Genomic DNA, 14828 nt, shown 5'->3' with positions numbered 1-14828 from the left:
ATTTCATTTCCAACGTCATTAGTAGAAATTTGTACCAAAGCATCAGACTGCTCCCCCTCCCCCTCCAAAATGCCGTGGACACGATCCGAGACATCAGTCACCTGGAAACTGGTTGGCAACATATCATTCAGATTTCCGATTCTAGTCCACCGATTCTCCAGTCTGTTCCTCCGATATTGAGTCCACGATCACTACCTTTCCCTCTTTCCTTTCTGCACCACGGACCAATAATCGGTGCCTAGTCTCCGTGGCATTCATGCGCCACAAAATATCCAAAACTGTATACTTAATATAGAGTGGATTGACCACATGGATGCTCAGCGCTAACTGTATATTCACATTTCCAATTCTACTGAGGTTCACACAGCGACTTCTGGGTGAGTACCTCCTACTAACTACAGTCAATTATCTCTTTACTCTCCCGTACCATCCGAAGGTCATCCATTTGCTGCTCCGGATCCCTAAGACAGACATCAAGCAGCTGCAGCTGTATGCACTACACGGACATGAATAACCATCTAACCAGCTATTTAATGATGATGCGGAACTGAATGTCCGCACATTTTTTAAATTACTATTGGTGAAGTGCAATCATTACCACTTTGATGATGCAATCATTAAATAATTTCATTTAAAATGGATGCCAATGGCATAAAACCTTTTAAAGAAGGGTAATGACCTCATATGGTCAGAAATGAAAACAAATGTCTTCACTACCTGTGTCGTTCTCCACAGGACGCCCTCACATCAGGGGGAACTCTCGGTAACCTGCCTACAGGGTTGGGTGTCCGGCCCAGTGTTCACTACTCTACAGAGGTGCCTGAGAACGCTGTGCTGTAAGGCTCCGACTTTCTCTCATTTGGTTAACTTGGGATCTGAAACGAGCGAGATCTAAATTCTGCACCATTGTGTAGAATCAGGCTGAGTGGCTCGTCTAAGAAGGCTTCCCCCGCCAGCTCTACATATCTTCTGATTTCCAGTGCAATACATTCATGAACTTTTTGTTCATGTAATTAAAAAAAATACATTTTAAATGGAAGCCAATTAAGTAAACGTTTGTAAAGAAAGTTAAGTTCGTAATAACGTCTGAAAATGTACTCATTGTCTCCACTATCAGTGTCGATTTACGGAAGTGCTCTCCGATTACTTCACTACTGAACAACGGCGCCTGGAGGCGCTCTGCAGTCAGCCTCCGGCTTTCCACCTGATTGTTAACTTCTGTATGAGAAACTGTCGAGATCTAAACAGTCCGTTGTAACGTAGAATCAGATAGAACAGGACATCCGCATCCCATCTCGGTCAGCGCAAATGGCCTGTACCCTGACTCCTGACAATGGCTCAATCAACCATTACTCACACTACGCAAATAAATCCACACTAATCATTTCGCAGGAAATGGTAGGCATTGTTTTTATATGGTAGTAATTGTTTTTATATAACTCTTTTCAGTTAATTTAACGGCGATTGTGATTCTGTCCCGTGGGAAATGTGGCCTGTCGAAATGCATCACTCTTTACCTTGTGGCCATGGCGGGAGCCGATCTGACAGTGGTCATCGTTGTTATTATATTAGAGAGGATAAATTTTATCTATTTGTTTGCTAAGTTCTTGCTTGAGACTCCGTCGTGCTCTGTGCTACTTGTCCTGAGTGTCGCGACCAGGGATATTTCCGTTTGGTTGACGGTTGCTTTCACTTTCGATCGCTGCGTGGCCATCTGCTGTCCGAGGCTGCGGAACCGATATTGCACCGAGAGAACAGCGACTGTGGTGGTAGCAACAGTGATCACAGCCTGTTGTGCCAAGGCCGTTCCCTGTTACTTCGCAGTGGATCGATGGCGTTGTATCCTCGCAATTGAATACTTCACGTCACCCCTGTGGAAAGCCTACGAAGTATTTGACAGCCTTACAGTGCCGGTGTTACCAATTAGTTTAATTATGTTCTTTAATGTTTCAACGGTCAAACGGATTATAGCGACAAATAGAGTTCGCCAGGCACTTCGGAGAAGCAGCGAAAATCGTAACGATCCAGAGGTAGCAAACCGAGAACAGTCAATGATTCTGTTGTTCCCTCTTTCAGCCAATTTTATATTACTTTGGATGCCCTATGTCGTACATTCTACGACGTGGCAAGTCGAAAACTATTACTACACAGACAGATATTTCAGCAAACCGACCTATATCCTGCAGCAATTTGGGTTTATGCTGTCTTTTCTCAGCACCTGCACCAACACGTGTATCTATGGGCTGACACAGCGAAAATTCCGGGAGGAGCTGACAAATGGAGTGAAGTACGTGTTTATAGCAACGGGGAAGATGTGTGGATAAATCCTCTAAATTAAATGTTAGCAAAATAAAACTTGCTCCAAGCGATCGCTATATTGCTATCTCACTGTACAATCGATCAGCGTGGAGAAATCAACATGGATTAAGTTATTGTCTTCAGGGAACGTTTACTGCCTGGTATAACATAAAATGTCCGTTACGGAGGCTGATTACAAGGTATCGAAGCATTTGAACATGACTTAATCTAATTCGTTCAGTAATCACACTGTTGACAAAATCATTACAATGTAGTATGAACATAAAGAATAAAAAAATCCATTGTATAATTCGAAAATTACACATTTTTCCTCTGTTTTGTTGCATTTTTCATTAATTTCATTATCTCCGAATATCAGCATCGGACGGTAACGCCAATATAATCTTAGTAGAATGATATTGGCGCCTCTACCCTCACAGTAGCATGTCTCTGCCAGAATAGTCGGCAATAGCAAAACAGGAAGTGTTCCTTTATACTTACCACTCTCCAATTTAAGTTGATTAGCTGGGGCTTGTGTTGCTCTTAGGTAATGCTGTCGCCTTGAAATAACTTAGTGCGTGTTTCTCGACTGCTGTTATGTTTTCGTAATAACAGCTCGAAAAGTGCTCCTCTGAACTGATCCATAAGACCATAAGACTCTGAGATGTACTACTAGAGGCAGGTCAATTTACCCATCTCGTTTGTTCCGCATTTCATCCTGGCTGCTCCAAGTTTCCTGTCCCGCACAATCTACCGCCTTTTCAGGTTGTCATTCAGGCCCTTCACAATGAAGAATCAACCAACTTCTCCCTTAAATATACATGAAGACTTGGCTTCACAGCTGCCTGTGGCAAATAATTCAACAGATTCACCACTCATTGGCTTAAGAAATTCGCTGTATTCTGTATTCTAAAAGGAAACCCCTCTATTCTGAATCTGTGTCCTGTGATCACAGACTCTACAACCACAGGAAACATCCTCTCCATATTAACTGTATGAAAGTCTTTCAAGCATTTTATAGGTTTCAGTTAGATCACCCTCATTCTGCTGAATTCCAGTGAATACAGCACCCGAATCACCGGAGACTTTTGTATATGACTAATCATTTTATTACGGGCTCTTTTTTTTTTTGCATAACTCCGTTCAACCCTCTGCAGTTTCAACACATCGTTTCTAAGGTAAGGCGCCCTGAGATGCTCCCAATACTCGAAGTGAGGCCTCACGAGGGCATTCAAAAGTCTCAGCATTACATCCTTGCTTTATATTCTAGTCGCCCTGAAATGAAGGGAAACATCGCAATCGCCCTCTTCACCATAGTCAACGGGCAAATTATCCTTTGAGGAATCATCCACAAGTGTGTCAAGTCCCTTTGCGAATCAGTATTTGTGTATTTTCTCACTGTTTATAAATTAGTCAACACGTCCATTTATACCGCCAAAGTGCATGATCACAAACCTCCAGCTACTACATTCCATCTGCTATTTCTTTGCCGATTCTCCGAATCTGTCTATGTCAGGGCTCTGGAGCAGGATCCAGTCGCAGACACAGCACTGTGCACACACATACAGATACAAATGCTGGAAAGGCTCAGGGAAATTCACTGGCACGATCCGGCAACAAACAGGTGAAAACACAGGACTGAAATAAACTGAGCAATAGCCTGAGAGGCAGATGATAGGTGGAGCACAATGAGGCACAGGTGGCAGCAATACAGGTAATAATGAGAGGCAGATTAGAGACGGAGTACTCAGTAATACAGGAGCCGGAGTAGAGCAGGAACGGGGACAGGAACACATGACAACACAAAACCACAGATCGACAGCTGGGGGAATAACACACAAAAAGAGAGAGTTCAACTGGAAGCACTGACAGAACCCCCCGCCCCCTAACGCCAGGTAGGGCTGGGTGCTGGCGATGTAAGTCCCTGATAAGAGAGGGGTCCAGGATGTTACGGGCGGGGACTCAACATCTCTCCTCAAGAACGGAGCCCTCCCAGTCCATAAGCTACTGGAAGCCACGGCCCCGGCGACAAACGTCCAGCAGTTAATGCACCATGAAGGTCTCTGACTGATCGATGAGCCGTGGGGAAGGGAGGGGTTTTGGGGACACAGGAGGTGGCTCATGAAAGGCTCGATGCGGGACACATGGAAGGTGGGATGAATGCGCCGGAGAGTGGAGGGGAGTTCGGACGGACGGCAGCGTGGCTGATGAATTAAAAATGGAAATGGGACCGATGAAGCGGGAGGCGTTCTTGCGGGAATCCACATTGAAGGGCAGGTCTCGGATTGAAAGCCACACACGCTTACTCTGGCGGTAACGCGGGGCCTTAGAGCGATGGCGGTCAGCTTGATGCTTGATCCAAGCTGATGCACGGAGAAGGGCAGTGCGAGTGCGCCTCCACGTCCGCTGACAACGGCGGATGGATGCCTTGGCAGATGGAACGCCAACCTCCTCCTCCTGAGCAGGAAACAGTGGAGGGTGGTAGCCAAGGCAGCACTCTAAAGGGGACAGATCAGTGGATGAGGACGGATGAGAGGTTATGGCGTACTCTGCCCAGGGTAGCTGCTGACTCCACGCAGAGGGGTTCCGGGAGACCAGACACCTCAGTGCTGTCTCTGTCTGTTGGTTGGCCCTTTCGGTCTGTGGGTGAAATCCTGAAGACAGGCTCACAGGGGCATCTGGAAGATTACAGAATGCCCTCCAGAAGGTGAATGTGAATTGAGAGCCCCTGTCTGACACAACATCCACAGGTAAACCACGTAATTTAAAAACGTGCCGTACCAGTAATTTGGTTGTTTCTTTGGCAGAAGGGAAGTTATGTAAAGGGATGAAGTGTACAAACGTAGAGAAACGATCAACTACTGTGAGAATGGTGGTGTCGCATCTGATGGGGGAAAACCGGAGACAAGATCCAGAGCAATGTGGGACCAGGGTCTCTTGAGGATAGACAGGGGTTGTAACAGATCGGCGGGTGACCGAGTAGAGTGGTTGTCTTGAGCATAGACCGGGAAGGCTGAGACAAAGTTGCGGATGTCATCTCCCATGGAGGAACACCAGAACCACCGACTGATGGAGGCCTGAGTACGCTTGGTTCCAGGGTAACAGGATAACCGGGAAGAATGACCCCACTGCAATATCTGTGAGCGGACAGAGCTGGGAACATAAACACGGTGATTCTTGCATTGACCAGGGGCTACCTCGCTCTGTTGAGCAGCTCGCACCGCGACCTCAATGTCCCATTGCGCTGCCCCCACGGGACAGTGATCAGGGAGGATGACATCGGGTTACCACAGGGGTCTTAGAGGAGGGAAATCTTCGGGAGAGAGCATCGGGTTTCCATTCTCCGAACCGGGGCTGAAGAACAGAGTAAAATTGAATCTTGAGAAAAACAGGGACCAATGAGCTTGATGGGAGTAGAGACGCTTAGACGTACGGATATATTCCAGATTCTTGTGGTCAATCCAGACTAAGGATGACACCTTTGCTCCCTCCAGCTAATGTCTCCACTCCTCCATAGCGAGCTTCACAGCCAGCAGCTCCAGGATTCCGATATCGTAATTCCGCTCCGTGGGAGTGAGGCGGTGAGAGAAGAAGGCGCAGGGGTGTACCTTCTCATCCTTGGCCGTGCGCTGAGAGAGAACAGCTTCTACGCCAATGTCAGACGCATCCAGCTCCACAATGAACTGCCGGTCGGAGTCGGGTTGAATCAGGATAGGGGCAGAGATGACAAGTTCCTTCAGGTCAGAGAATGCTTTTTCAGCAACAAGGGACCAGCAAAATCGAACAGCTGATGAGGGAAGAGCAGTGAGTGGTGCAGCCAGTGTAATGTAATTTCTGATGAAGCAGAGATAGAAGTTATCAACGCACAAGAAGCGTTGCAACTCCCTACAAGTCGAGGGTTGGGGCCATTTGACCACCGTCTTGATCTTCTGTTGGTCCATCTGAATGAAACTGCCTGAAATTACATACCCCAGGAAGGAGAATGTATTGCGATGAAACTCACATTTCTCAGCCTTCACAAAGAGCTGGTTCACCAGAAGACGCTGGAGAGCTCTGCGGACGTGACCTGTGTGTTCAGCAGAGGACTTAGAGAAAGTCAAAATATCTTCGAGACACGCAAAAACAAATTGGTTCAGCGTGTCCGTCAGAAGGTCATTTACCAGGGCCTGGAAACGGAGGGGGCATTGGTGAGACCGAATGGCGTGACCAGATACTCGTAATGGGTTGAAGTGGTATTAAAGGCCGTCTTCCCCTGTCCCTTTCGCGGATGCTGACAAGATGGTCGGCGTTACGCAGATCAAGCTTGGGAAAACTGAGGCTCCTTGCAGTAGTTCAAGTGCCGAGGTCATGAGCGGAAGAGGGTAACGGTTCTGAACAGTGACGTCATCCAGTCCCCGGTATTCAATGCACGGACGTATGGAGCCGTCCTTCTTTCCAACAAAGAACAACACCGGCAGCAGCAGGATAAAGCCTGCAGCCAGAGACTCCTGAATGTACTTATTCATGGCTTCTGTTTCAGGTACGGACAGGGAATAGAGACGGCCGCTTGGGGAAGACGTGCCAGGCAAGATGTCAATGGTGCAATCATATGGACGATGAGGCTGCAGGGAAATTGTCCAGGACTTGCTGTACACAGCTTTGAGGCCCATGTATTCAGGAAGGATGACACTAAGGTCCTGAAATTCCTCGGGGGGATCTGGGCTTGGAGAAAACGTAATCTGAGCACGGCAGAGGCAGTCGGTGTGACAAAATGGGCTCCAGGGTACAATCCTGCGACTGAACCAGTCAATGTGGGGGTCGTGTCTGACTACCAGGGATAGTCCAGGACAATGGGAGCTTGAGGAGAGTAAGTAACATAAAGAGTTAACTGTTCATGATGGTTGCCAGATAAACTTACGGGGTCCAAAATATGGGTGATGTTAGCCAGTCTCTGACCGTTCAAGGCGTTGGCCATTAATAGTGATTGCAGAGCAGACGTGGTTAGTACCACTGGGAAGCCAAGCCGGAATCGATAATAATAAAAAAAAAACACCTCTCGACACGAGAGACGACCAAGGCGGAGACTGTCGGTGTTGGACGACCCAGTCCAGAGAAGCAGGTATGGAAGTGAGTGGTGTAGAGGACGGCAGGATAGGGGTCACGATCCGGGAGCGGGCTGAGCCGTCCGATCGGGTCCAGGTGGCTGGTGGCTGTGCTCCACCTGTGGGGGTGCCAAAGGCGTCGCGCAGCTTGGCTGTCTTCACTGTTTCCCTCAGGAGTCTAGAGGTACTGTCCAGCCTTCCGTCTGCGCTGCTGGGTCCTCCTGACGCATCAATGGTGCAGTTGAAGTCTTCGGCCAGAACGACCGGCTGGACGTCACCAGCAGCTGTGGGAGCTGCTCGAAGACGGCCCGCCGCTCGCTCCGCACGGAGGAGGCTTACACGTTGATCAGTCGGAGCAGAGTGTCCCGGTATTTGACGTCTGCTACCAGGAGGCGCCCCGCAACCACTTCTTTAACTTGGATGATTGAGAAGTTGCCTCCCCGTAGCAGAATCCCCAGGCCGGAATCGTTGCCCGCCGACAACACAGACAAACCTTTTTTCCACCACCGTGACCACCTCCGGTAGTACGGAGCTGTGGTAGTCCGCACTCCTGAAGGAAGGTCACGTTGGCCTTTACAGGGTCCAAGTACTGGAGCGCGCTGACGCATCGCCAAGAACTCTTCAAACTGCGCACGTTCAAGCACGCCAATTTAAGGCCTGCCATGTTTGTAAGTTCTTTATTTCGGCTGCTCTCCGTCCTCAGCCTTGCAGTCCTGAGCCTTCATGCCCACCACCTTTGTGAAGTTTTCCACCTCCTGTGGGCTCAGGTACTGCAGGTAGTACTCCCCCGTGTGTGGCATTTCTGGTTCTGGGCCCGGGGGGTTGCTGACTTCCTGGGCTGCTTCCCCTTCAGGCTGCTGGGTGCCGGCCGTGGCTCTGCTCCCGGATTCCCGGAGCTGTGTGTCTCTGCTGCTCTCCGCCTCATGTACTTGGGGGGTGGGGGGGGGGGGTGTCCAGAAGACCTTCTGCACTCTCTCTCCTCCTCTCCGCCTGTTCTGCTGGCCGCTTCTTCCGCTGGCGCTGCTGGCCTCCCCCAACTCCTTCCTCCTCTGAAGAGGACAGGGTACCAGATGCTGTGTGGTTCCCTGCCCTTTTCTTCTGTTCCTCCGCCTTCTATCGTTTGGCCGCCGCCTCCTGGGTCTTTTTGCGTTTCATGACCGTCCATTCGGTTTCCGCCTCGGCTCTCCCCTCCTCCATGGACTCCTACTCGTCGTTTGGCTGGTCCTGGAGGGTCTGCAAGGGGGTGGCGGGCCTTGGGGTGCTTGCATTTTCCTCCCTGGTTTCGTTGTCCGTCTTGTCGGGTGCCTGGTCTGCAGCGCTGGCGGGTATGTCCGAACCTGCCTGGGCCCTTTCAGTGCCAGCACCCGCCCTGGTCGCCTGTGCGTAGGTGCCCCCACGCCGCAGGCAGGCTCTGTACAGGTGGTCAGCCTGTCCGCAAAGGTTGCAGGACTTGGCCTGCGTGCAGTCTTTGGTCAGGTGGCCCTCGGTTTTACAGTTCTTGCACATCACCACCCTGCACTGGGCTGCGATGTGCCCCGCCTTGCTGCAGTTTCGGCACACCCTGGATTGCCCTGCGTATACCATAAACCCTGGGTTCCCTCCGATGGCGAACACCGTGGTGGGCGGCGGAGGTGAATGACGCCGCCGTTGGAGTCCAACCTCAGCTTCACCTTGACCTGCCGCTTGCTGGTCCAGATTCCCAGTCCGTCCATCACGTCCGCTGGAGTTCCTACGCTCTGCACATACCGAGCGAGGAATGTAAGGACGCCCACCACTGGCACGTACGGGTTGAACATCTGAACCGTGACTGTCCGTTCCTGCTGGGTGGCCGTCGCAAAGAGGGCCTGTGCTTTCAGCAGCGACAGCGGCGCCTCTGCCCCCTTCAGCTGAAGCTGCTGGTACAGCTTCTGCCACCCTGCAGCCTGCCGGAAGGTGACGTCGAAGAAGCCGGCGAAATCCTGGGCGCAGTAGATGTCGTCGGGAGTAAATCCACAGCATTCCATCAAAACCTTCCGGATGAAGGTGTCTCGGGTGAAGCCGGTTCCCCCGTTCCGGTCTCGCACTGTCAGCCTCCCGGGCCTCGAGCCGATGCGCTGCTCGCTGCTGCCATCTTCCTCACTGCTGTCGTCGCTGATATGGGGTGTTAGATAGGAGGCCAGTCACCATTAGGATCCACCCCTGCGTCAGCGCGAACTCTTCTCCTCCGCCTTCCGATCTGAGAAGAACAGATACTACACTTGATATTAGCCAAAGGGCCGAGAAGCGATGACTGTCAACACTGTCAACTTCCCGATAGCCCGGAGGAGAGAGGAACAGATAGGTCGGCAGATTATAGGCTGATGTAACAACAACAGAGTAGCTGTAGTGTTTTAATTATCTCCCCAGAATAACTGGGACACCCTTACAGTCCCAGCCTTGATTGGACATTACTTTTTACGCGTGTTCAGGAAGATTTCCTGAAACTGTATGTGGATTGTCTACCGGGGAGAGAGACATACCTGATTGGTATTGGAATAGGGCCCAGCAAGATGAGATTCATTGGGAAAGATTTAATGATCAGAATTCCGGAGGTTGTCAGATGGTCATCGATGAGGACATGGTGGGAACTGCAGGTGGATGAATGCAAATTTAGGAATGCGAATTGCAGCCGAATTGGGCAGGAATCGCAGGGAGCGGTCTGAGAGCTGAATTTGTTGGTTAAATCCATGCCTGGCATGTGAGAGTCACTTACAGTCCAGCCGGTCAGATTTCAGGGCTTCGCTGTCCCTCTGAGGGAGGAAGAGAAGTCTGGTGATATTCAGGAGCTCAGAGTAATGGGAGATATCGCATTTAGTTTTTTTTTTAAATAAAAACCGTCATATGTCAGATTTAGCAGCACAAATTGGATTGATCCAGGGGGGATTAATAAGGAAGCATGAAACAATTCATGCTGCAAATGAGAACGGTGAACAGTGACCACGAAATCCCCTCAGTGATGAGGTTTAAAGAGAAGGCCAAGACATTTTACACAGACACTGAAAACAATAGAGTACTACGGAAACAGCAGGACCACTCCAGGACAAAGGCCGGAGTGTTTGCATGGAGCCATAGTTAGCAGGTGAGATACCAAATAAATACTTTTCATTGGTGTTTACCAAGGAAAAAAATGACATGGAGGAAAGCGAGATCAGGAAAGGTTATGCTGATATTCTAAGATGTGTTGATTCTAAAGAGGAGATGGTGTTGGGTCTCTCAAAGAGTGGTAAGGTGGGTAAATCCTTCGAGGGGTTAGTCCATTGGGGGCCACAGACCACATGCATGCAGACATGCAGTTTCAACTGGCATCATGTTCAACAGACACAGAGTGAAACGGGGGGACTCTTCCTGTGCTATACTGTTTTATGTTTATTGGTGAATGATCGCAGCACTAGTGGGCAAATGATCAAATGGAGATAGTGACGAAACTCTTATTTCTACACTGACTGTGGTTCTCATCTGGGACACATAGCCTGCCGAGCTGATGGGAACAACCACTCAGTGTGTTCATAGAGGAACTGGACAGGTCCTTCGTGGAAATAGCATGCCGAGCTGTGGGACGAGATTGGTAATAGGAATGTGGTGCCAAAAGCTTGTATATAATTGATTGGTTTGCTGGTCTACCCCATTCCACAGTGATCTTTTGCCCACTAATGGTCTGAAAAACTCAGTGTAGTCTCCAGGAGACTTCTAATCTACCCAAGTGTATATGGTCAGTTCGTGCAATAAGGACACACTTCTGTAAATACTCTGCCACTACCTTCCAAGCACACTGAGCTGCCGGAGCTCAGTACAGGTCAGTAAAGGCACAGACCAGCAGAAGACAAAGGTAGGAAGGCTATAGAATATTGTAAAAGCAACAGATAGTGTGTGACTGCAATTTCCACAATGTTGACACAACTCTTAGTGTAGAGGGTTAGAGGAACAGAATTTGCTCACACCCTGGAACGGTTTACCAGCACTTACAGCCAATACTACGCAAATTTGTGGCCTTTTATATATTGGCGAGACCCGACGCAGACTGGGAGACCGCTTTGCTGAACATCTACGCTTTGTCCGCCAGAGAAAGCAGGATCTCCCACTGGCCACACATTTTAATTCCACATCCCATTCCCATTCTGACATGTCTATCCACGGCCTCCTCTGCTGTAAAGATGAAGCGACACTCAGGTTGGAGGAACAACATCTTATATTCCGTCTGGGTAGCCTCCAACCTGATGGCATGAACATCGACTTCTCTAACTTCCGCTAGGCCCCACCTTCCCCTCGTACCCCATCTGTTACTTATTTTTATGCACACATTCTTTCTCTCACTCTCCTTTATCTCCCTCTGTCCCTCTGAATATACCTCTTGCCCATCCTCTGGGTCCCCCCCCACCTTGTCTTTCTTCCCGGACATCCTGTCCCATAATCCTCTCGTATCCCCTTTTGCCTATCACCTGTCCAGCTCTTGGCTCCATCCCTCCCCCTCCTGTCTTCTCCTATCATTTTGGATCTCCCCCTCCCCCTCCAACTTTCAAATCCCTTACTCACTCTTCCTGCAGTTAGTCCTGACGAAGGGTCTCGGCCTGAAACGTCGACTGTACCTCTTCCTACAGATGCTGCCTGGCCTGCTGCGTTCACCAGCAACTTTGATGTGTGTTGCTTGAATTTCCAGCATCTGCAGAATTCCTGTTGTTCAAATTTGTGCAAATGTTGTTTCGAACTTTGACAAACTTGTGTAGATGTACAGAGATTATCCTGATTGGTTGCATCACGATCCGCATGGAAACACCAATGCCAGTGAGTGAAGCGAACCGTGAAAAGTCGTGGATGCAGCCAGTCCAGCACAGGTAAAGCCGTCCCCACTGTGAGCACATCTGTACGGAGCATTGCAGAAGGAAAGCAGCATTCATCATCAAGGACCCCATCATCCAGGCGATGTTCGTTTCTCGATGCTGCCATCAAGAAGTTATGGAGCGCTCATGTCCGATAGTACCAGGTTCAGGAATAGCCATTACCCTTCAACGCTCAGGCTTTTAAAATAGAGGGAATAATTTTACTCACCCTAAGAATGAGCTCACAATTCAACTCTAAGATTTGTGTTCTCCAGATAACCATGAAATACAGAAAAAAGAAACAACATGAATGTTGTTGAATGAAAAGTCATCACCTCCCGCCCGCATGAAAAAGTAAGAAATAGAACTCACAAACCCCAAAATCCCAACGCCACCCTCGCACAAATCTAATTGATTCCCACCCGTACACAGCATCTAAAATATCAAACCTCTTATCCCCAAGCTCCTCCTACACAGAAAACAGCGTCAATATACATCAAACACCTAACACCTCCTTTGCACATAAAAATCTAACAGATCTAACACAGCTAACACAGGGAAAAAAAACGACAACAGGAATATTAGCCTCCAACACCACCCCCACTCAAAAAAAATAGCATATCACAATGAACGTAAACACAGAGAACAAAAAACCTTAAGGGGACCGACATAAATTACCGTCCGCACTAACTATCTTGTATGTCTTCGAACTTCGAAAATCAGCGAGGACATCACGGAGAGGGATAGCTCGTACTCAGTCCTTCCGTGGGGCCTTCATACACGAAGACTGGGCTGCTTCTCTTTGCTTGAGGCGGCCTCCCGACCCCATGGGGAGTGACCAAAATTGTCACATACGATCCAGTGCATGTATTCACAATCCGGACACCTCACTTGACAGAATAAAGAAATAGGTTCCACCGAGACTTGAACTCGGATCGCTGGATTCAGAGTCCAGAGTGCTCACCATTACACCATGAAACCACATGCATTTACTGTGAACGATCGTAAGAAATTGAATCGCAAGGTAGCGTGCAGAGACACGTGTGAACTTTGGCAATAAATTTACTTTAAACATTGCACTTCCTAGAGCGAGTTTCGTGAGGACTGATTGAGTATGACAAGAGCTTTTCTCTTTGGAGGGAAGCAGGATCGATAACAAAAAAAAAAAATTTAAAAAAAAACAACTGGAAGAGACCAATATAAACTTCCGTCCACACCAACAATCACATATGCCTCAGAATTTCGAAAGCACCCTTTGTCAGCGTCAAGGAGAGCGACAGCTCAAACTCAGTCCTTCCGTGGGGCCTCCCTCCACCGAGACCCGACCTGCCGACCTTCGGCCAAAGCGGCCTCTCGACCTTCCCCCCGACGCGGAGTGATCAAAATTTTCACGGACATTCCAGTGCGTATGTTCACAAATGGACACGTCACTTGACAGAACAAGGAAATAAGTTCCACCGAGACTCGAACTCGGATCGCTGGATTCAAAGTCCAGAGTGCTCACCATTACACCATGGAACCACAGGTATTCGCTTTGAACGACCACAAGAAGATGAATCTTAGGGTAGTATGTGCTGACAAGTGTAAATTTTGATAGTAAATTTCAGTTGAACTTTGAACTTCATAGAGGGTGTGTTGTGAGGACATGTTGAGGATGGGAACAGTTTTCTCTTTGGATGGAGAGAAGCAGGATGAGAAGTGACTTAAAGGAGGTCTACAAGATGCTAGAAGGCAAATATCGAGTAGACAGGGTATTTGTCCGGGAGCGGAAGTGCCAAAACTGAGTTCAGATAATTTCAAGGTGATAGAGGAATTTAAAGCAATGGGAAATGCTTTAGATTATTTTTTTTACACACAGAAAATGAATGGAATTCGCAGCTAGGTCTAGTGTTAGAAACAGATATATTCGAGACATTTCAGAGACCTTGCACTGGGGCATGAGCCTTGCAACTGATGATTTTCTGTGGGAAACTATTTTGACAGCCGTCCGCGCCACACAAGGACACAATCTTGGGATATTTGTTAATCTGAGGGCAAGCTGATGAGAACTGTGTTTGTCAGTAAATGGGAAGAGTAGAGACTGTGAGCTGCTGAGATTGGGTAAACTCACATCTGATCTGTGGGATTTATTTAAAGTTGAGTGGTTCATCAATTTTGAAAATTCAGTCAAAAAGGAAAAGGAATCTTGAGGAAAGTTTAGGAAGTGGATATCGGACAATGCCCTTGATAAATATACAGCAATATGCAAATTAAACAGAGAATCAGTGTGCTGAATGATGCTGGAGGAGTGGGAATGATTTAGCAGAGCAAGACTGGGGAAATACCAATGCTCTTTGCACACACATTAAAAACAAGAGGGACATCAGAGAGAAGGCCGGAAAGTAGAACAACTCAGGGGCAGAGGAGAGAACGTATGCCTGGAGCCAGAGGAATCGGGGAAAGCACGAAATGAATATTTCACGTTAGTATTCCTCAAGCAGAAAGCGATGCATTAAAGAAATTTCAGAAAAGATACTCTGATATTGCACGGCACGTTGACAACAAGCTGCGGGAACGTCGGAACTCCCACCAGGACTGGATGAGATACATTCCCGTCTATTGAGTGAATGAGACAAGA

At 48.6% G+C, this 14828-nt stretch overlaps 2 non-coding genes and 1 pseudogene across 2 annotated transcripts; all 3 read right to left on the bottom strand.

Annotated features, from left to right (window-relative positions):
* Positions 1 to 9514: 9514 nt before the first annotated feature.
* On the bottom strand, positions 9515 to 9646 carry LOC134341358 (U2 spliceosomal RNA; annotated as a pseudogene).
* Positions 9647 to 13120: 3474 nt separating this feature from the next.
* trnaq-cug (transfer RNA glutamine (anticodon CUG)) lies at positions 13121 to 13192 on the bottom strand. The gene has a single exon. It is a non-coding gene; the product is annotated as a tRNA-Gln (tRNA).
* A 468-nt stretch (positions 13193 to 13660) lies between these two features.
* trnaq-uug (transfer RNA glutamine (anticodon UUG)) lies at positions 13661 to 13732 on the bottom strand. Its single transcript has one exon. It is a non-coding gene; the product is annotated as a tRNA-Gln (tRNA).
* Positions 13733 to 14828: the final 1096 nt, after the last annotated feature.

Source organism: Mobula hypostoma (genome assembly GCF_963921235.1).
Source record: "Mobula hypostoma chromosome 30 unlocalized genomic scaffold, sMobHyp1.1 SUPER_30_unloc_4, whole genome shotgun sequence".
NCBI classification, from domain to species: domain Eukaryota; kingdom Metazoa; phylum Chordata; class Chondrichthyes; order Myliobatiformes; family Myliobatidae; genus Mobula; species Mobula hypostoma.
This window is presented reverse-complemented; position numbering and strand designations above follow the sequence as displayed.